The sequence below is a fragment of the Herpailurus yagouaroundi genome, unplaced genomic scaffold (assembly GCF_014898765.1).
Source record: "Herpailurus yagouaroundi ecotype Mexico unplaced genomic scaffold, PumYag 188, whole genome shotgun sequence".
NCBI lineage: Eukaryota > Metazoa > Chordata > Mammalia > Carnivora > Felidae > Herpailurus > Herpailurus yagouaroundi.
In genome coordinates this window covers 14,626,698-14,649,043 of record NW_024412419.1, presented here as the reverse complement: position 1 = coordinate 14,649,043, position 22,346 = coordinate 14,626,698, and the positions used below count along the sequence as shown (strand labels likewise).

The 22,346-nt window shown below is 37.3% G+C and overlaps 1 long non-coding RNA gene across 1 annotated transcript; it reads left to right on the top strand.

The window, feature by feature from the left end:
- The first annotated feature begins 529 nt into the window (after positions 1-529).
- LOC121044152 (uncharacterized) lies at positions 530-21,915 on the top strand. The gene is made up of 4 exons (XR_005797167.1): positions 530-708; positions 13,886-13,937; positions 15,628-15,664; positions 21,623-21,915. It is a non-coding gene; the product is annotated as an uncharacterized LOC121044152 (long non-coding RNA).
- Positions 21,916-22,346: the final 431 nt, after the last annotated feature.

Sequence of the window (22,346 nt, the reverse complement as noted above, 5' to 3'; positions counted from 1 at the left end):
ACTTGGAATGGGACTGAGCATAGCTCACCTGCTTTGTTCCTCTCTCTGAGAACCACTCTGTGCCTGCCTCCTATTAGGGGTCCCCCTTTCTCTCTCCAGTTCCTCTTCAAGTCTCAAGACCCATCTTAGCTCTGCCTCCCAAACCACCTCAGCCGACCTAAGTCTGCAAATTGTTCCAGCTCTGTTTGCTCTTCATTTGGATTTTACTATATGCTGTTGTTTGTGATTGTCTATAGCGTCTCACTCAGGCTCTCAAATATATAGTGTTATAGACCTTACTAGATATCATTTTGTCTTCTTGCTCCTGGATAGAATGCCTGCCTAGAAGCCTTCAGATTTAAATGAAGTCATGTGGCAGTGACCAAGATACTGTAAGAATTGGTGTATGCTGCTTACAGAAGAGAAAACCTGAAATATCAATGGATTTTTTTCCCAGCTTCCAAATGAGGAAATTTCAAATTAATACGATAAAGATTAGAACATTCTGGATCATAGAGGTACTATATAAAAGAGGGCTTTTGTAGAATCATCTGAATCTTTAGTGAACTTTGTGTGATGACAAAACAAACTTCCTTATGATATGCAGCTGAGACATGGGGGTTGTTTGTTACCTCACTATAACTGAAGCTATCCTGACTAATGGAAGTTAATAGCATAGAAACACATCTGGATGGAATGGATCCAGAGGGAAACCAACCAGAGAAAGGGGTAAGTAAACATCTCCACAACTCCAAGGTTTAACATGCTGCTTAAAACATACTCAGCAGATTTTCAATAAATGCCTGTTGAGCTAACATTAGCTTTGGTCGCATGGCTTTTCAGTGTGAAGCAAGGATCTCCATTTTAATACAATAGCTATTCCAGAACACTCTACCGGCAACAGTACCAGAAAACACTAATTTGGGATCTCTGAGACCATTCTTATTTCAACTTTTAATCTCCATCTCCTGAAATAATAGAAATATACCCGAAAGAAATATTGTTTGGAAATCAGATATTCTTTAATTTTTTTTTTAATTCCAGTTAGTTAACATACAGTGTAATATTACTTTCAGGTGTACAATACAGTGATTCAACACTTCCATACAACACCTGGTGATCATCATGACAAGTGCACTCCATAATGCCTATCATGTATTTCACCCATCCCCCTACCTACCTCCCTTCCAGTAACCATCAGTTTGTTCTCTACAGTTAAGAGTCTGTTTCATGGTATGTCTCTTTCTCTCTTTTTTTCCTTTGTTTGTTTGGTTTCTTAAATTCCACATCTGAGTAAAATCAAATCATATGGTATTTTTCTTTCTCCTGCTGACTTATTTCACTTAGCATAATACTCTCTAGCTCCATCCATGTCATTGCAAATGGCCAGATTCCATTCCTTTTTATGGCTAAGTAATATTCCATTATATATTCATTACATATGATATATACATAAACACACACACACATATATATACATATACACATATATATACATATATATACATATACATATATATATATATACATATACACATCACTCATTAGTTGATGGACACTTGGGCTGTTTCCATAATTTGGCTGTTATAGATAATGCTGCAATAAACATTGGGGTGCATGTATCCCTTTGAATGAGAATTTTTGTATCCTTTAGGTAAATACCTAGTAGTGCAATTACTGAATCATAGAGTAGTTCTATTTTTAACTTTTTGAGGAACCTCTACACTGTTTTCCAGAGTGTCTACACCAGTTTGTCTTCCCACAAACAGTGCAAGAGGGTTTACCTTTCTTGTGTTGCCTTTCAGGTGTTGTTTCTTGTGTTGGTGATTTTAGCCCTTCATCAAAATAAAAACTTAAACTAAATGGCAACCTATGGAATGGGAGAAGGTATTTACAAATGACATATCAGATAAATGGTTAGTATCCAAGATATATAAAGAACTTCTACAAATCAACATCCAAAAAGTGGAAAATCCAATTAAAAATGGGTAGAAGACATGAATAGACATTTTTTCTCAAAGAAGACATATAGATGGCCAACAGATACACAAAAGGATGCTCAATATCACTGCTCATCAGAGAAATGCAAACCAAAACTACAATGAGATAGCACCTTGCATCTGTCAGATGTTGTTTTTAAATTCTATTTCCTTTCAAGCAGATTAGATACCTACAAATCTATTTAAGTGCCTCTTTACTCAAAAATGGTGCTAGAGGGGCCCCTGGGTGGCTCAGTTGGTTAAGCATCCAACTTCGACTCAGATCATGATCTCGCAGTCCATGAGTTCGAGCCCCGTGTCGGGCTCTGTGCTGACAGCTCAGAGCCTGGAGCCTCTTTCAGATTCTGTGTCTCCCTCTCTCTCTGACCCTCCCCTGTTAATGTTCTGTCTCTCTCTGTCTAAAAAAATAAATAAATGTTAAAAAAAATTTTTAAAAATGGTGCTAGAGGTCTTCTTGATTATAGATAAGTTCACCAACGGCCAAGACATGTTAATGTACCCTAAACACAAACCACATACTGACACAGACACATGCACACACAGGCAATATTTTGTGTGTAAAATAAGCATTTTAGGGGCATCTGGATGGCTCAGTCAATAGTGCATCCAACTCTTGATCTTGGGCTCATGAGTTTGAGCCCCACATTGGGTGTAAGATTACTAAAAAGAATAAAATTTATCTTAGGAAAATCTTGGACTTAAGCACCTAGCTAAATAAAAATAAGAGTAAGCTCAAACGGAAAGAACAATAGATTTGAAGTCAGAAAATTGAGGTGAGAACCTAGCTCTGTTGATCCGATATGTTTGGTCTTGGATATTCCAATTCTTTCCTCTGAAAAATGGGCAGAATATCAACTCTGCTTACTTTAAAGAATTGTTGTAAGATATGAATAATTTTTTTATAATCGCCATCTTTTAAAATTAGTATATTCCAGGAGAAATATCCTAGGTTTAGTTCTTTCTCTTAATAAAAGCAAATACTCCTCTTAGTCCAAGAAATGGTTTTATTCACATTAGCATTTTCTATCCTTTTAGGAGTTCTACACTTACTAACTGCTCGTCTCAGAGGGTACAAACAAAAACAATGTTTTTAATGTATTTCTGCATCAGTGTTCTCACTCCCAGGCAAAATTCAGCTCATCACTCCAGACACAGGTTTGGAGTTTCCTCTCCTCATGCAGGTGTTGTCTTCGCTCCTGACCCTGCTCCTTCTCTCCCACCCATATGGGTTTTCATCAGCTGATGCGGGAGCCAGGCAGGGTTGCCCTTGCTGCAGACAGAACACTGGAGGCTATGAGAGCCTTGCGGAGGCAGGGAGAGATGTGAAGGAAGTGGGGGAGTGTCGGGTGAGTGTATGTTGATAGCACTGTAGGTGGGAAAGCCGGTCTGGGAATTGTTCCCCTCAGCCTGGATAATGTCCACAATATGGCCGTGCTCCTGACATCGCTGGACTTCTTTCTATGCCACTTGGTGGGAAACGGTTTTGTTGGGATCTCCCTTCAGTCAGCAAATCGCTTTTCTGAAGCCTCTTAGATTGCAGTTTCTGACTCCAGCTTTCTGCCAGCACCGCGTACCTCAGTAGCTGTTTCTTCACCATTCTGGAGCTCCCAATTAAGTTGTAGTCAAGGCTCTCATGGCATAAATTAGGAACAGAAAATCCAGTTTTAACTCATGGCTCTGGAAAGCAATCAGTAGAGCCATGAGGCCTGCTTTGGCAAAGACTCCTCAGCCGGGGGAAAGAAGACCGCCAGCCAATCAGTCAGCTGTGCGTTTCTAGCCCACAGAAGCAAAGCCCCTGGTAGGCACATGGCTGCCTGTTGGCAGTGGCTCTGCTCCCAACGCATGGCAGCATCCTTGCTGTGATTCTGGCAAGCTCAGAAGAGTGGTGGGAGACTGCAGACGCTAGCGCATTCTAATTGGGAGGCCAACTGCTTTCCTTCCAGATTTACTGCTCCCAAGGCCTGAGGGGCACGCAGCCTGGGTCCTGGCAGCTCATGGGATGGTTTTGTGTTACTATTTGGAGACTTCCTATTATGTTCTGCTGTAAAGGGTATGAGGGAGTCCCTCCTTGGGATAACCCACTATCTGAGTATTAAGAGAGACACCGACCTTCCCTGTTCCCTTCTCTGTGTGCACAGAAATAAATCCAGCACGCCTCAGTGTGGCATGGCCCATCAGTCATAAAAACATGACATGGACATCAGTGCTGGGGGGGAGGTGGGGGGGTGGCAGCAAGGCAACAGTGCCCCTCCTCCTCTTGCTCTCAGGCCTGTGCTAGGAGCTGCACACAAATCCACAGCTCCCTCTTCCTTTCTTGGCCCTGGGCCCCTTCTTTCCGGCACTCTGTTTCAAAAACATCACAAGCCACGCAGGTGGTTTTTGTTGCACCACAGCTCGTATTCTTGACAGATCCTACATCTGCACATTAATACTCCTTGATGCTTCCAGCCTGAAACTTTCCCAGACACACTGGCCTCAGAGCCTCACAAGCTGTGCGGAAGGGAGACGAACTACACAGGAATTCCTTACTGGGTCTGAGGGTTGTGAGGGGGAGGTCATGGTTATTTTAAACAAAAGAAGCTTCATGGTCACTTAGATCTGAACTTGAAGGCATCTGACTCCATTAGAAATCTACCTTCTCTTCAGGGCAGTGAGTGTTTTGGCCAGGGCTCTGGGGCAACTCCGAGTTACTATAATCATGAGGTATTACCATTGCCACAATTGCAATCACACAATTCATATGTATTGAGTGAATAAACAAATAGCAATAATAATAATAATAGTTAGCATTTACTGGGTCCTTCCTATCTGTAAGACACTGGTCTTATTTAGATGATTAGTCTTAATGCTCCCACAACCACTATACAAGGTAGGTACTAATGTACACATTTTATAGATAACAAAACTAACTAGCACAATGAATAAATATATAAAGAATCTGACTGAGGCCACACTGTTGAATTAATGGCAGAACAGGAAACCAAACCTAGATCACAGACCTCGAAATCTATGCTAGCGAATTCCACTTAATCATACTGAGTTTGTATAAAAAGAAGGAGGTCAGGAAGTGTGACAAAGAGACTAAGGGCCTTCAAAATAAACTGCCAGGAATCAATTTCCATACTGGAGCCTGGTGTCCAAGAAGCCATTGGAACACTTCAATGGCCAGAAGAAACACTTTTCTCATTTTACTAGTATGCAGTGAAAAAGAATAGGGTACAATGGTTTGGAATGAGTGAAGAAGAAGTTTCCCAGATTCAACAAGAAATACAAATGAGGGAGAGAGAGAGAGAGAGAGGGAGAGATTCATCTCCCAGGAAGGCTGGAAAGAAGAGAACAGCATTATCCCTGAGGATACTAAATAGATTAGTAGAGCGACCGTGAATAAATCAGAGATTTTAGAGATGGCAGCCAATAAAAAAAAAAATTGTAGAAATAGTCTTTGAGTGTTCATTCCCTCCCTTCCCTCTGTAATAACATGAATTGTAACACCACAGACATTATCTACAATTACTCCAAAATGTTGTTTCTTTACATCTAGAATTTTTATTTTAAGGCTAATCCTGAGAAATTTGGCAGTTGTAAAAGATGTCAGGATAGAGGAAGGGGGAGAGGTTCAGGAAATATGGTGGGCCAATACAGGGTTCACGCCGTCCATTGGGGCCTGAAATCAAGCTTGAGAAGAGTTAGCAGACCCATTGATTGTCTGTTGGAGAAAAGCGACAGATGGCCTGAGCCAGAGGGCTTCTCAGAGAGGGAGGCTGGAGTGCTGCCTAGGTCCCAAGTGCACGACTAACTCATGACTTATGGAGAGCCTGACAGGTCTGACCTTGGAGTGGTGAAGAATCACACTGGAACTGACCACAGCCCCTTCACTGGGCTCCATCTCGTGCCCTGAGGAGGGCCTCCATCATTCCCCCACTATGATTTGGGTATGAACAATATCTATGGGTCTCAGCCACAGGGACAGGTCTGGGAACAGTCTCAAAACACACATCTTAAATCTCTTTCACTTGATTATCTACTTTTGATTCCATCCACTGTCCATGTAGATGGCTGAGACTAGGAAATCAGAGGGAGGTTTGATTCTGGGAAGAATAACATTTTCAAACACATAGTCATGAAACTGAATTTGATTTCTTCAGAATAAACCAAAGACACCCAAATATAGAAATAATCAATCTAACAATACTTATCATTAGCTAAATTCAAGATTTCTGTTGATTTATTTTCACACTGGAACAGACAGATTAGTCATAATGTTAGTATTAATGTTAGTAGTTGAATACCTCATTGGGCATTCAATGAGCAGCTATAAAGAAGGTATAAACTATGCAGGAAGGTTGTGACAAAATAAACTTAAGACAATCCTCCATTTTACTGGCAGTTTCAGTCTAGCTAGAACAGACTGAAATGAATTTCACTGTGTTGTAGTCTTCCCATGATGATCTTGAGACAGAAGCACAAAGTAGTATTATCTGATTATGCAATGGGTAGAAAGTGTCACAGTGCTTTCAACATATAATTGACCTCCCTCATCTGCCCACATCGTCAGCACAAGACATTGGAGAAAAGAGAGGAAGAAACACAAATTTGTTCAACTTCTGGAACACAGAGAGTTCTTTTCCCCTTGATATCTTGAGATGCCATCATAAAAACCACATAGGGTTGAGGGGGTAGGATAAAATGGTGAGGGGCTTCCCCCAAGTGGGTAATCTATTAGGAGACCCCTGCATACAGCTAGAGTCCCAATAGACTATACCTTTTGTAGAAGGTTGAATGAGAAATAAACCTACTGCCAAAAATAGAAGATCAAGAAAACTTTCCAATCTCTGCCTTGGCAACAGTGGAGGGGGAAAAATACCCCATGAGATTTTATAACCACAACAGACCCTTCACAAGTTTGCCATACAAATTTATGCCACCTGTGAGGTCTGAAAAATCTCAAATGGACAATTTAATTTAAAGTGGTCCTAGGTCAATGGTGCCCCCAGGAAACTGGCAGAAGCAAACACACATCATTTCTGGAGGAATACTAATTCAACACAGGCCTCAAAGAATTCCCACAGATAAAGTTCCAAATAAAATGAACAACTCACTGGAAAAAAGAAAAAACACGAAGAGACAAGGCACCTTGAATTAAATTCTGGAGAACCAGTTTCCTTAATGTATCAGATATGGTAATTCCCAGAGAATATATAACAACCATATTTACTTTGTTTGAAGAAATAAAGGAGAAGCACAAAAAATACAAAGGATAATTGATAGTTTTAAATGTAAGAATATTTTAAAAGGTGCAAACAAAATATTAGAAATGAAAAATTATAATTAAAGTTACAAATTAAATGGATAAGTTAAACAGAAGATTAAAGTTGACAAGAATTAGTGCCATAGAACACAGATTTTAAAATGTTAAAAATGCAACTCAGAAAGACAGAGAGGTAGAAAATATGAAAGAGAAATTAGGAGCCAGAGCATAGAGTATGGAGAGCCAACAAATGTCCAATGACAATTATACAAGAAAAAAGAATAAGAATAAGCCAATATTTAATGACATTATGTTTGAGAATTTTCCAGACCCATTGAAGAACACCAATTCCCAGATCCAAGAAGTCTAGTATATTCCAAAAAGAATAAATAAAAAATAACTTCATATAAAGATATATCATAGTGAAACAATGAACATCAAAGAAAATTAGTCCTTAAAGTAAGTATGAAGAAAGGATAGATCACCTGAATATCAATTAGAGAGATGACTCATTTTACATTAGTATGTATGGTAATCAGAAGACAATGCAATAACTTGGAGTGCTTTCCCCAATAGATTTTAAACAAGGAGGATAAAATACAGTTTTTTTGCATAATGAAATGTGGAGGTTATCACCAACATATCTTCACTGAAGAAATTCTAAAAGAAATAAAATGAGAGGGGCGCCTGGGTGGCTCAGCCGGTTAAGTGTCCACCTTCGGCTCAGGTCGCGATCTCATGGTTCGTGGGTTCAAGCCCCGCATTGGGCTCTGTGCTGACAGCTCAGAGCCTGGAGCCTACTTTGGATTCTGGGTCTCCCTCTCTCTCTCTCTCTCTGCCCCTCCTCCACTCATGCTCTGTCTCTCTCTCTCAAAAATAAAATAAAACATTAAAAACAGAAAATAAGATAGAAGAAGTAGTAAACAAAGAAACTATGGGGCGCCTGGGTGGCGCAGTCGGTTAAGCGTCCGACTTCAGCCAGGTCACGATCTCGCAGTCCCTGAGTTTGAGCCCCGCGTCAGGCTCTGGGCTGATGGCTCGGAGCCTGGAGCCTGTTTCCGATTCTGTGTCTCCCTCTCTCTCTGCCCCTCCCCCGTTCATGCTCTGTCTCTCTCTGTCCCAAAAATAAATAAAAAACGTTGAAAAAAAAATTAAAAAAAAAAAAAAAAAACTGTGAGTTAAAGAGACTATAAAGATAATGATGTTTAATTTGTGGGGAAATTAAAATAAGGAACAACAGTAAAATATAAGTTTGAAAATGGGGTAAGCCAAGGTAAGTATTTTCAGACTTTTGGCTCTCAAAGCATGGTCCGGATGCCTGTAGCATTGGTATTACCCAGGAGTTTTGTAAGAAATGCAGAATCCCAGGCCCCACCTCAGGCTGCCTGTATTTTAACAAGATCCTCAGGTGATTTGAATATACATTAAAATTTGAGAAGCTACTTGAAGTACTTAGACTTTGTCAATTACTAATTATTATAAAAACCTAATTAGAGTAACCACTGAAAGCACAAATACAGAGCATCATTTACAAACAGTAGAGAGAAAAATAATGGAATAAGGAAAAAACTTGACTCCATTGGTCATTAGGTATAGTCAGGTTATTCTGTACTAAAAATTTTCATGTACTAAAAATTAAAACAACAATGGATAATTTCTCATTCATGCTGAATATCCTTTGTGCATTGAAAGGGGGACCCAGTGAACTAGAGTGAAGTAATTCCTTCTATATTTGGGTCTAAGTCAATAATCTGACAATTTGTGTTCTGAGTATTTCTTTTGGCATGGCTCTGTTGACAACAAATTCTCTTTCGATTGTTTTACCCCTTATTTTGCTTTATTTCTGGAGTATATTTACTTGACTACAAGATTATACATTTTCAGTCATTGTGTTTAGGCACTTTAAAGATGTTAATCCATCATCTCCTGGTTTCCATCATGATTTCTGATGAGAATTTAACTGTCAGTCTTATTGTTGCTCATTTGAAGGTAAAATATCTTTCTTTTCTGGCTGATTCTAAGATTATCTTTTTTTTTTCAGTAGTTTTACCATGCTATACATATTTTTAAAATTTATTTAATCAATTTTGGGTTGGCAAGTTTTCTTGAATTTTGTGTCTTGATGATTTTCATCAGTTTAGGGTAATTATTGACCAGTATCACTTCAAATTTTGTGTCCATCAGAATCCTTTTCCCTTTTTTCTAGGGATTTAATTGTAGATATATCAGATCTTTCACCATATCCCATATGTCTTTAATGCATTTTTAGCTATCTTATTTTTTTTTTCTTTGCATGAGTTTGGAGATTTGATAGTAATCTTTTAGTTCATTTATCCTCTATTCTTCTGTGAATAATCTACTATTAAATTAAGTATTTTTAGTTTTTAATTTTCTTTTATATACTTTTTAATTCTAGAATTTACATTATTTTACAAATCCTATTTCCTAGGGAAATTCTTATTCCTGACCTTTTTTTTTTCTTTTAACACAGTAACCATTGTCACTTAAAAGTCAATGTCAAATAATAAATGGATCACCTGTTGGTATGATTCTATTGTCTGTATTTCTTCTTGGTTTTGGTCATTTGGTCTTATTTCCTGACATGCTTGGTTATTTTTACTTAATCACAGACATTCTGAATGAAAAGAATGTAGAAATTATTTGAGATTTGGCTGACTCATCTTCCTTCAACAAGGACTTTTATTCTCTAGTAAGCATTTAGAATAGGTACAGATCACCATAATCCAGTCTGACATTGACAAAGCTCAATTCCTTTTTGGGGGTGGAAGGAATAAGGAATGATCTATTTCTTGTTTGCTTTCACTCCTAGTGTGTACTCCCTTCAGGGGTCCTAAATGGAAGTATGAGGCTTTTTCCATGGGCCCATTTCCTTGGTACATTGTATCTAATTTTTATCTCTTCAGTCCCATAAGGTTGCCCAATGCTCTGCTCAATTAGCTGCCACTTCCTTCTCAACTTTTTAGGCTATTGCCCCCATTCCAAGAACAGCACATATCTTGAAAGCAATGCAAAATTTTGGGTTAATTTCAATGCACTTCTTTCTGGGTTCTGTCCCAGCCAGTCAGTCCTGGCTGCCATACTGGCTCTCCAGTGCCTACATGGCGTATTTTTTTTTTTCCAGCTTGTCTAGATGTTCTTGGTGGGAATGTTGGTCTTCAGTAAGCTATCCATCATTAATTGGAAACATAACTCCAAATTCCAACTTTGAATTTAGAATCTTACAAGCACTCACTTCGGAGAGGAGAAGAAAATAAAAATGAATTTTGCACATAGAACATTAAGTGCCCCAATATCTTGTAGGAATAAATAAATGAATAAAGTACTCTATCAAAATTAAAAAAAAAAAAAAGGGGAAATAGCAAAGTGTTGGGTGGCTTGCTATGTGCTATCCATGTATTATTTCATTTCTTATTTATAATAACACTATGAGTAAGATACTATTATTACCCCTATCTGATGATAAGAAAAATAATACATAGAAAGTCTAAGTCACTTGCATAAGGTCACATACACTGTGGAACCTGCAAGCTGAATACCAGTGCTATGTATCTTCTCAAACTGAAAGGTATAAAAAAATTAGTATGACCAGAAGAAATAAGGAAACCTGAAAGAAATTAAGAACATCTATTAAACAGTGACACTTGGAAGCATCTTTTTTAAAGGACGAAGTTTCAGTGACAAAAAGTTACATCTCTTTTTCTAAGAATCCAATCATGTCATTTGACTCTACCTTCAAGAATATTTAAATAATCATAATATTGCAGATTCTATTTGTTAGATTTCAGATTTTAGAATTAACCTCCTGACGAAGGATGTATAATTGTCAAAGAGCCACATGTAACATTAGTTTAGTGTTTTCTGACTGTTTGGCACAGTGCAAAGTGCTTTATATAGATTGACCAATTTAGTCCACAGTTACTTATGAAGGAGGTGCCATTTCACCCCCAATTACACATGTAGAATTTGAAGTTTTGACAGGCAAAGTATATTTTTCAAGATTGCATAGATAATAAGTAAATAAGTGGTGAAATGCATTTTGAACTCTGGGAACTTACTTTTAACTAGGTTCCCTCCCTCAGAAAATGTTAAAAACAAGACAATGCTCAATAAAAATAGGAAGGTGAAGAGAAAAGAAGAGGTAGGGGATGTTATGAGTATGCAAAGTTCCTCATCTTTTGCGGAAGAAAATCAATGGATATTGTTTAAAGATAATTTGAGAAGTAGAATTAGAAGTATGTTATTTAAAATTATAATAGTAACAATCAAGGAGAGTAAAAACAGAAACTAATCTCGAGTATGGGATAGGGGAGAAGGGTAGATAAATGGCAGATAGACTTTATCTTTCCATTATACCTTTCTCATTTGTTTTTATCATATGCATGTATTACAAATAGAAACTAAGCTATATATAAAAAGATAAATTATACCATAATAATGTTGGAGGGGTTATATTCCACTGAGACCACATGCTCTTGGCCACATGGCAAACAACAGTTTCCCTGGAGAAAGCCTGTGATACCACGGCACAGGCTCCATAAATCTAATTCTAGTCTACTATTAAAAAGCACATATGCCTCAATAAATAAGTCATATTAAACCATAGCTGCCTTATCCATTATAAAGGTTATATTTTGGATTTGAAATTTTCACTCCTTTTATTCTTATTTCTAATTGGTTCAGAACCTGAATGGAAAGAAGTGTGCTTTTCCCCTGGGTCCCTAAGCACACTCCAACACATTTAACAAGAAGAATACATGTAAAGTTGAAAGAGAGGAAGAGCACTAAATCCTTTTACAACTTCTTAGCATATCTCAAGTATCCTAGGATGCTTGGAACCAAATGACACCTTTCCTGGACTCAAACATAACAGTCTTAGGTGTAAAGAAAATTTGGAATTTGAAAAATGATCAAGATTGTATTTCAATCTTCTTCAGTCATTCCATATCTGACTGGCTTAAATTATGACTTAAATTATGACTTAAATTATGATTGGATAAAATACAGAAAATGTTTCATGCACTTTTATGTAAAGTATAACCTTCCAGGGTGAAAGTTGCAGGACTGTCACACTACACCCTGTCTGGGGAGAGCACCTGCAAAATGACAATTCTTTTGAGAAGCTTGCTGAGTTTTCACAGCTCGGTCACAGATTCATTAATCCTCCTGCCCCAGAAGCAAGTCTTCTTCATTTTCATGGGCTGTTTCCCAGGGGAACACAAGGGGTGGGGAACCACCTTGGAATCCCTTAGGTGCCAAAGCAAAGAGAACCCAGAGCTCCTGTTGTTTTTCATAAACACGTGCTCCTCTTTCCACATTTCCGACTCTTTGCCAAGGTGCTGAGAAATGGTAAAACTGGGACGGGCTGGCTCCAACCAATCTGGCCTGACAGCCCAGAACCTACTCTTAGGATGTGCATTTTACCCCACAGCTGTTTCTGCTTCACTCTAATTTGTTCAGGATTTGGTTGGGACCCTAGAGTTCACCTTCTGCAAAATATTTGTTAATTTTTGTTTTTAGCTGAGAAAATACCTTTTCCCCTCCCAAAATGAGAACAATTTGCTCTGGGATTGAAGATGGATTTGTATTATAGTTGCAGTGGAGATTTGCTCAATTGCTTCATAGCCACATACCCAACACTCACTAATTCCTTTTAACAAGAAAATGGTAAACAGGTGGAGTTGAAATCATAGATAAATAAAGAGTCCTCTCCAATCCATTCAGTTGGGTCTTTGTAAAAGGAATTCTACCCAGCTGGCAGCGCACACGCTTACACAAATGGAATATTTTTTTAAATCAGCATTGAGAATAGTAGACATGATAACATGCTCATGAAATCTACTGGGTAGACAAGACTTCAAAACAATCAGCATCATTTCGCTAATTGCCAAAACTCCTTTCCAGATATGACCACCATCACTTAGAAACTAATTTTTTTTCACTAAACCACTTCAATCCATTTGCTTTGGTTTTATAACAAAAACCCTTAACGTTGTTGGTAGCAACAATCGTAGCCTTGTATATTTTAATAAAGTAATTTATTTTTTCCCAATGACTGTCATGGCTTTTGTAAGCCTAACAAAGCTATGTATAACTTCTCTAAAAGATAAGAGGTTTTCTCTCCTAAAAAGCATATATTTTTCAATTTTCTGAAGAAAATATAAGTAGACTATTGATTAATCCATTATCAGTCCTAGAAAATAGCCAATGAGACCCAGAGAGCCAAAAAACAACAAACAAAACCATTTAATTTTCTCTATCACTGCATTTGGTGACAGGTTGCTATTTGTAAAGGGTAATATAATTATTCTTTTTGATTAACTGATGTTTTATAAATACATACACAGACATTCACATATACACATAAATTCACAATCACAAATAAAGCACGTTATTGCTGCACTCTTCCTTGTCTAATATTTAGCCCTAGTAGTGTTTGTTTTGTTGTATTTGTTTGCTTTAACTCTTTATTCCTTGAAATATATTTTTTCAGTTATCTAGGGCAAGATTTAATTTTTTAATAACACTGATAAAAGTTTAATTAAAGCTTTTATAAAATAAAGAACATGTTATAATGAAATCTTTCATTGTCCTATAAATGTAAAAAAATTCAAATGCCTCCATAATTTGTTTCCCACAGATCCTTAGAGCATTGTTTCCAGTATTTTGGACACGCATTCACAATAAGAAAGGTACTGTGTACTTTACTCTGCCCTCAAAACTGAAACCAAAGTTTTATGAAATCATACTTCTCTTTGCTGTGTATAATATCACTCAGATATTTTGTATACTATCAAATTCTGGCTTATTTATTTATTTACTTCTTTATTTCTTTATTTATTTTTAATGCTGGTAGCAGCCTGCAGTTTGAAAAATCCTGCCCAGTAGAAACTTATCTTTGCTTCTATGTTCCCTAGATTGAATATTTAAGTCAACCTACCTATTTCCATCTATTCTCTCACCAGACGCTAAAGGACTCACTGACAAAGCCACCGAGCTAAGACGCAGGATTTTATGAGGCCTCATCACCTCCTTGACATCCAAATTCTAACCTCGTGTCCTGAAGTTGATCATGTACAACTTTAGGCCAGTTTAACATTGTCAAGCTCCACCCCTCCACCTTATATTAACCATGCAATGTCTATACTCCCTGGTGAATCACATTCTCCACTGGGTGAGAGACTATATTTAATTTGGTATAAATTTCCCTCTCCTTCCCTCTGACCACTCTTCTAACATAGTCTTATGCTAAAATTAAAAAAAAAAAAAGATACTTAAGGAAACTTTAAAATGACACCAATACAATTTCAAATATATCAATGTATATCTGATATATCTTCAATGGAATGATATCTAATTCAGTCTGTTCCCACAAATCCAATTTGACAAACAATTTGTGAGATTTCATTTCCAGATCTACCGAATCTCCAACAAAACAGACCTGGTTTCACTTTGAATTAAATGCTTCCAAACCTCCAGCTCTGTCTCTTCCTAGACAGGCATTTTCTAGACAGACAAATTTAAGCCTAGGACACCCTGAGACCTACATGAAATCATTAGCACAGAACTTGCCGACACAACTCAAGGAAGATCCTGAGCTGTTTATTCCACATCGCTTTGTTTCGTTAGGCCCCAAACTGGCCCTAAGCTAATTTCCATGCTTTTTTATATTTTATTTTTATAACATGTGAAGCATGATGATTTGAAATCTGATCAAATCACATGGTGAAATAATTCTTACAATCAAGCCAATTAACACATCCATTCACATGGTTGTAATTTGGTGTGTGTGCATGTGAGTATGAGTGTGTGTTAGGAAAGGACATGAAATCTACTCTTTTAGCAAATTTCCAGTACTCAGTGTGGTATTATTAACTATAGTCATCATGCTGTACATTAAGTCTCTAGATTTACTCATTCTACATAATTGTAACTTTGTGGGGTTTTTGTTGCTGTTTTTTGTTTTTTGGAAATTGTTTTATTTTAAAATTACCTTCCCTACAAACCATGTTAATACTTGAATGTTATGGTTTTTCATTGTAAACATATCACATTATAAATGGAGTTTCATTCTTTTAAACAACTGTTGTTTTGGGCTTCGGTTATTTAAAATAAGTTTAAGGGGCGCCTGGGTGGCGCAGTCGGTTAAGCGTCCGGCTTCAGCCAGGTCACGATCTCACGGTCCGTGAGTTCGAGCCCCGCGTTGGGCTCTGGGCTGATGGCTCAGAGCCTGGAGCCTGTTTCCGATTCTGTGTCTCCCTCTCTCTCTGCCCCTCCCCCGTTCATGCTCTGTCTCTCTCTGTCCCAAAAATAAATAAACGTTGAAAAAATAAAATAAAATAAAATAAGTTTAAGTGTAATATAAAAACTATCCCTTTCCAGGTGGGAGCTTGACACCTGCATAAAACCTAAGAATTTGGTTAAGTCCCTTAGTTGAATAAAAGCACAAAGTTACCACCCTTTTTATCCATACAACACGACATGGTTATGTTTTTTTTTTTAATGTTTTATTTATTTTTGAGAGAGAGAGAGAGAGAGGGAGAGAGAGAGAGAGAGAGGGAGAGAGAGAGAGAGAGAGAGAGAATGTGAGCAGGGGAGGGACAGAGAGAGAGAGGGAGACACAGAATCTGAAACAGGTTCCAGGCTCTGAGCTGTCAGCACAGAGCCCGACAGGGGGACTCAAACTCACAAACCATGAGATCAGTACCTGAGCAGAAGTCAGATATTTCCACAGACTGAGTCACCCAGGCACCCCCATAACTATAACTTTGTACCTGTTTCTCCCACTCCCTGCTTCTGGCAACCGCCATTCTACTCTATGTATTCTTTTTTAGATTCCTCATATAAGTGAGATCATGCAATATTTTTCTTTCTTTATATGGCTTATTTCACATAGCATAACATTCGCTAGGTTCATCCATGTTATTGCAAATGACAATATCTCCTTTTTAAAGACTGAATAATACTCTTTATACATATATACCACAGTTTCTTTATCTATTCATTCACTGAGGGATACTTAGGTTGTTTCCATATATTGGCTATTATAAATAGTTCTACAATTAAAATGGAAGCACAGATAGCCCTTTCAGATACTGATTCCAATTTCTTTAATTATATACCCAGCAGGGGATTGCTGGATCACACAGTAGTTCTATATTTAGTATTTTGAGGTACCTCCATACTGTTTTCCATAATAGCTACACCAATTACATTCCCACCAACAGTGTATAAGGGTTCCCTTTTCTCCAAATCCCTACCAACTCTTGTTGTCATTAATTTTTTTTTTGTAATAGCCATCCTAATAGGTGTGAGGTGATATCTCATCATGGTTTTGATTTGCCTTTCTCTGATGATTAGTAATGTTGAACACTTTTCTGTATACCTATCAGCCATCGTATGTCCTCTTTGGAAAAATGTCCATTTGGGTCCTTTTCCTATTTTTAAATTGTTTTTGTTGTTGTTGTTGCTACTGAGTTGTGTGAGTTCCTAATTTATTTTGGATACTAACTCTTTATCAGATATACAGTTTGCAAATATTTTCTCCTTATCTGTTATGTTGCCTTTTAATTTTCCTAATGATTTCCTCCACCATGAAAAAGACTTTAGATTGATGAAGCCCTTTTGTTTATTTTTGCTTTTGGTGCCTGAGCTTTTGCTGTCATATTCAAAAAATTATTGCCAAGTCCAATGTCAAGGAGTTTTCTCACCCCCTTTTCTCCCCCTAGGAATGTTATGTTTTCAGGTCTTATGTTTAAATCTTTAATCCATTTTGAGTTTATTTTTCTGTTTGGTATAAGGGTCAAATTTTATTCATTGCATGTGGATATCCAGTTTTCCTAGCACTATTTAATAAAGTGGCTATTCTTTCCCCAATTTTGGTTCCCTTGTAGAAAATCACTTGACCGTATATGCACAGGTTTATTTCTGGGCTCTCAGTTCTGTTCCGTTTGTCCATGTGTCTATATGTATGCCAGTACCATAGTGTTTGATTATTACAGTTTTGTAATAAAATTTGAAATCAAGCAGTGTGATGCTTCCAACTCTGTTCTCTCTGAAGATTGACTATTCAGGATGTTTATGATTTCATACAAAATTTGGAATTGTTTTTTTTATCTTTTTATGTGAAAATTTCATTGGAATTTTGATAGGGATTGCAGTGAATCTATAAATCACTTTGGGTAGTATGGTCATTTTAACAATATTAGTTCCTCCAATCCATGAACATGAGATATCTTTCCATCTATGTGTGTCTTCTTCATTTTCTTTCATCAGTGTTTTATAGTTTTTAGTCTACAGATCTTTAACTTTCTGGCTAAATTTATTCCTAAGTATTTTATTCTTTTTTTAAGCTATTGTAACTGGGATTGTTCTCTTGATTTCCTTTTTAAGTAAGTAATTGATAAGTAATTGTTGGTATAAAGAAATGTTATTATTCTAACAACTTCTTTCCTGTGAAGTTTTAGGGTTTTCTACAACTAGGACCATGTCATCTACAAACAGAGATAATTTTATGTTTTCCTTTCCGATTTGGATGTCTTTTATTTATTTTTCTTGCCTTATCACTTCTATTACTATATTGAATAGAAGCAGTATGTGTGGGCATTCTGACCTTGTACTAGATCTTAGAGGAAAAGCTTTCAGTTTATCACCATGATTATAATGTTAGTTGTGGGCTGCTTTTCATGAATGGGCTTTATTGTATTGAAGGAATTTCCTTTTATACCTATTTGATTGAGAGTTTTTATCATGAATAGATGTTGAATTTTGTCAATTGCTTTTTGGGTATCTATTGAGATGATCACATGTTTTTTTTTTATCATTCATTCTGTTAATGTGGAGTATCACATTGACTTATGTGGTGTATGTTAAATCAACCTTGCATCCCAGGGATAAATCCCATTTGATCATGGCGTATACTGTTTTTGATGTGTTGTTGAATTCATATTGTTAGTATTTAACTGAGGATTTTTGCAGCTGTATTCATCAAAGATATTTGCTTGGGGTTTTCTTTTCTTGTGGCAGCTTTGGCTTGGTATCACCGTGATTCTGGCCTCACAAAATGAGTTTGAAAATATTCTCTCTACATCTATTTTTTGGAAGAGTTCGAGAAGGGTCATTATTAGTTCCTTTTTATAAAATGTTTGGTAGAATTCAACCAGGAAGTCATCTAGTCCTGGGCTTTTCTTTATTGTGAGATTTTGTATTACTACTTCAGTCTCCTCATTTGTTATTAATTTGTTCAGGCTTTCTATTTCTTTTTGATTCAGTTCTGGTAGGTTGTATGTTTCCATGACTTTATTTCTTCCAGGTTATCCAGTCTGTTCACATATAATTGCTCATAATAGTCTCTTATGATTCTTTTTATTTCTGTGGCATCTGTTATAATATCTCCTCTTTAATTTATGATTTAACTTATTTAAGTCTTCTCTCCTTTTTTATTAGTTCAGCTAAGGGTTTGGCAATTTTATTTTTTCAAAAAAAACAACTCTAATTTTTATTGATTTTTTCTATTTTGTTTCTATTATCCATTTGATTTATTTCTGCCTTGACCTTCCTTTATTATTTCCTTTCTTCTGCTAATTTTAAGTTTAGTTTACTATTATCTTTCTAGTTCCTTGAAGTTGTTTACCTGTGATCTTTCTTGTTTTATAGTGTTGGTATTTATCATTATAAACTTAGCATATTTAACTTTTAATTTCCATGCTTTTCCTCCAAGTTTCGTCTCTTCTCTCCATGCAGATTATCCCATCTGTCCCCCACATCCTTCTATGGAAGTCCTGGTCACTTTCTTCATGACACCTTCCCTGATTTTCAGTCCCCACTTGTCAATATGTGCCCCCATATACGCACTCTCACTTAACTTTTTTAGTGTCTTTTGTAAATTTCATGCCCATTTCTCTCTTTCCCTCTGGTATAATTTGTTAACCAGTCTTTTTTTTTTTTTTTTTTTGCCCCAATCCCCTTCCAACTGACATACTCACACACCCTGAGATTTCCCTAAGATAAAGTATCTCTTACATTACTTATTTTGTTTTTCGAGAACACTTAAAAAGTTATGGTAAAATATGCATAAAATTTACTATCTTAACCATTTTTAATGTATAATTTAGTAGTATTAAGTACATTAATATTGTGAAACCATTGCCATAATATTTCTCCAGAATTCCTTTTATCTTGAAAAATTGAGACTCTAGGGGCGCCTGGGTGGCGCAGTCGGTTAAGCGTCCGACTTCAGCCAGGTCATGATCTCACGGTCCGTGAGTTCGAGCCCCGCGTCAGGCTCTGGGCTGATGGTTCAGAGCCTGGAGCCTGTTTCCGATTCTGTGTCTCCCTCTCTCTCTGCCCCTCCCCCGTTCATGCTCTGTCTCTCTCTGTCCCAAAAATAAATAAATGTTGAAAAAAAAAGAAAAAAAAAAAAGAAAAATTGAGACTCTATTCTACACCCACTAAATAACAACTCCTCATCCCACTCCCCTTCAACTCCTGACAACCACCATTCCACTTTCTGTTTCTATGAATTTGACTACTTCTAGGTGCCACATCTAAGTGGATCATAAAGTATTTATCTTGTTGTTTCTGGTTTATTTCACTTAGCATTATGTCCCCAAGTTTCCTCCATACTATAGCATGTATCAGAATTCCCTTTCATCAAAACATGAAATGACTACCTCAAGCCAGGAAGATCAGAAGCCTGGCTTAGACAGTCCCAAGTGTGACCTAACACTGCCCTCCGTGTCTAGAGAGACCCTTCATTCTGCTATTTATTAATCACTGTCAAACAATGGAGGAAAGTCTAGGTAAATTATGGTATACTGCATTGTACAGAGCTTGTGGATTTTTGAAATCGCATTTGCAATGCCATTTAATGATATGGAAAGGTACTTAAATGAATTAGGTAAAAAGTGAAGATACATTATTTCTCATACATTATGATCTGAATAGTGCAAGTGAAAAAAACTAAACATAAAAATGGGAATGAAATATACTAAAATTAATAAGTAATGTTATCCTGTTTATTTATACCTTATGTGTAGCCCCAATTTTCTTTTAATGAGTACATATTGCTTTTATAGTCATATAAAAATATATATTTGAGAAAAAAATCCATGTACAGGATTCACTGGGGCTGTGAAAAAAGGCTGAATCCATGGCAAAATACTCATCAATGGACCTTCATTGTTCAGCCAGTAGGAGTGTAGCCCGTTGATGGCAGTAGCTGCACTCCCTGTGTAGAGACAGAGCCCTGAGGAAAATGGGCTGGGGGTAGTGACGGGGCCAGATGATGGCTGGCTGCAGTTCAGAGATTAAGGAGGAAATAGTATTATCTGTTTCTAACCTGCCCCATGGTTATAACCACTTACTCCTACCACAACATGGTCTCTTTCACCTCCCCATCCTTTATTCATACACAGGCAGCAGGCATGAAGACCAACTTTGTGGGTCACCTTCCAAAGAGTACTAATCTTAATAAGAACCAAAGTCTGCACTTACACTAATTAGGTCAGAAGACAGGATTCCAAGGGTCAGTATTTAGTCACTCAAATTCTAAATGAAAAGTCTGCTATGTGCCAGACATCCACCAAGATGAAAGAACCAATAAAACTCCCTGAAAGAACTCATACCCTGTTGGTGTCAATGAAGTCCCTGTTCCAGGAGCTCGGGCATATACCAGAAAACAAGATAAGGTACCTGCCATCCAGAAGCTAGTACTACATCAATCTCAGCCCTGTGAGGGCTTACACTCATCAGTATGTGAGCTTCAGTTTAGGTTTTGGTAAAGCAAAGTCATAATTTTATGCCTACAGTGTGATTGTATATACACAGTGGTCATGGTTAAATGAGATTAGCTAATTTGATAGAGGAGGGAAACCACAATTTTTTATGCAATGATCAGAGAAGCTTTTAAACTTCCACTAATATTCCTTTGGTCATGGCTGGAGAAGCCAAAGTTCAGGACTGAGAAGCATCTGAAATGTTTTTCTAGGCAGCCAATCTGTTTAAGAGACTTCTCACAATCATTAAAGTAAACATCAGAGTCTCCATACCACACCCTCAAAAACTGGCAAAGAACCCCAAGCCAGGCCCAGCAGGGCTTGACCCCTAAAACTGATGCTATTTAAGCTCTATGATATAAAAAATGCCTCTTAGGCCAGACTCATTTGCCAGAACCTTCAACATGGCATACTTAACCTCTGGTCTTACTTATATAAACTATTTTATCCAAGAAACCCAACTAAATGGAAACAGGCATGTTCTGTCTGTGTTTGTGTATGTGTGGTGTGCAAGTGTGTGTGTGTGGTATGTGTGAATGTGTGGGTGTGTGCAGTCAGGACCTAACTCATATTTATCCGTGTTCTATGTCTATCTGTTACAGGCCTATGGGTACTGCCATGACTAATGAAGCAACTCCTGATTCCACAAGACACCCAATTAGGAAAAAAAAAGTCTCAGCAGGCCAGGAAAAACAGTTAGAGGAGAGGGCAAATGATCTTTAAGAGCAGTTAGCAGTATAGGAGAGAGTAGAGGGATAGAAGAGGAAGTCATTCCTAAGATTAAGTCAATCAACTTCCCTTACCATGCATTTTGGCCAGCACTGTCAGAAGCCATGGAAAGAGGATAAACCATGAAAAATGCTCAACTCCATAATACTAAAAAAAAGCATGGAATGCCCAGGATTTTCTGCCTTTTTGTCCTATTGAAACTTCTTAAATCTGTCCTCTGAATTTTTGTGATCTCATTGGGCTAAAGCATGGAGAATGCAGGGCCAAGGTCTTATTAATCACTTCAGCTACTATGTAATGGTTTTGAGAGACTGACATATGCCAGGCCCTCTGCTAAGGACATATCTCATGTTTTAGGTACTCTCATTGTGCCCGTTTTTACATAAGAGCAAATAAAGAGTAGAATTTGAGCAACTTCCTTAAAATTAAGAGGCATGTAGAATCAGAGGTGGAATTCAAATCCCAAGTCTGACTCCTACCCACTCCTAGGCATGAAAAGGCACACAGTAGGTGGTTAATAAATGACTGAATGCTGTCCAGAAACATGAGATGGAAAGGGATCCATCTGCTTCACATTTTAAATTGTACACTCTGAGG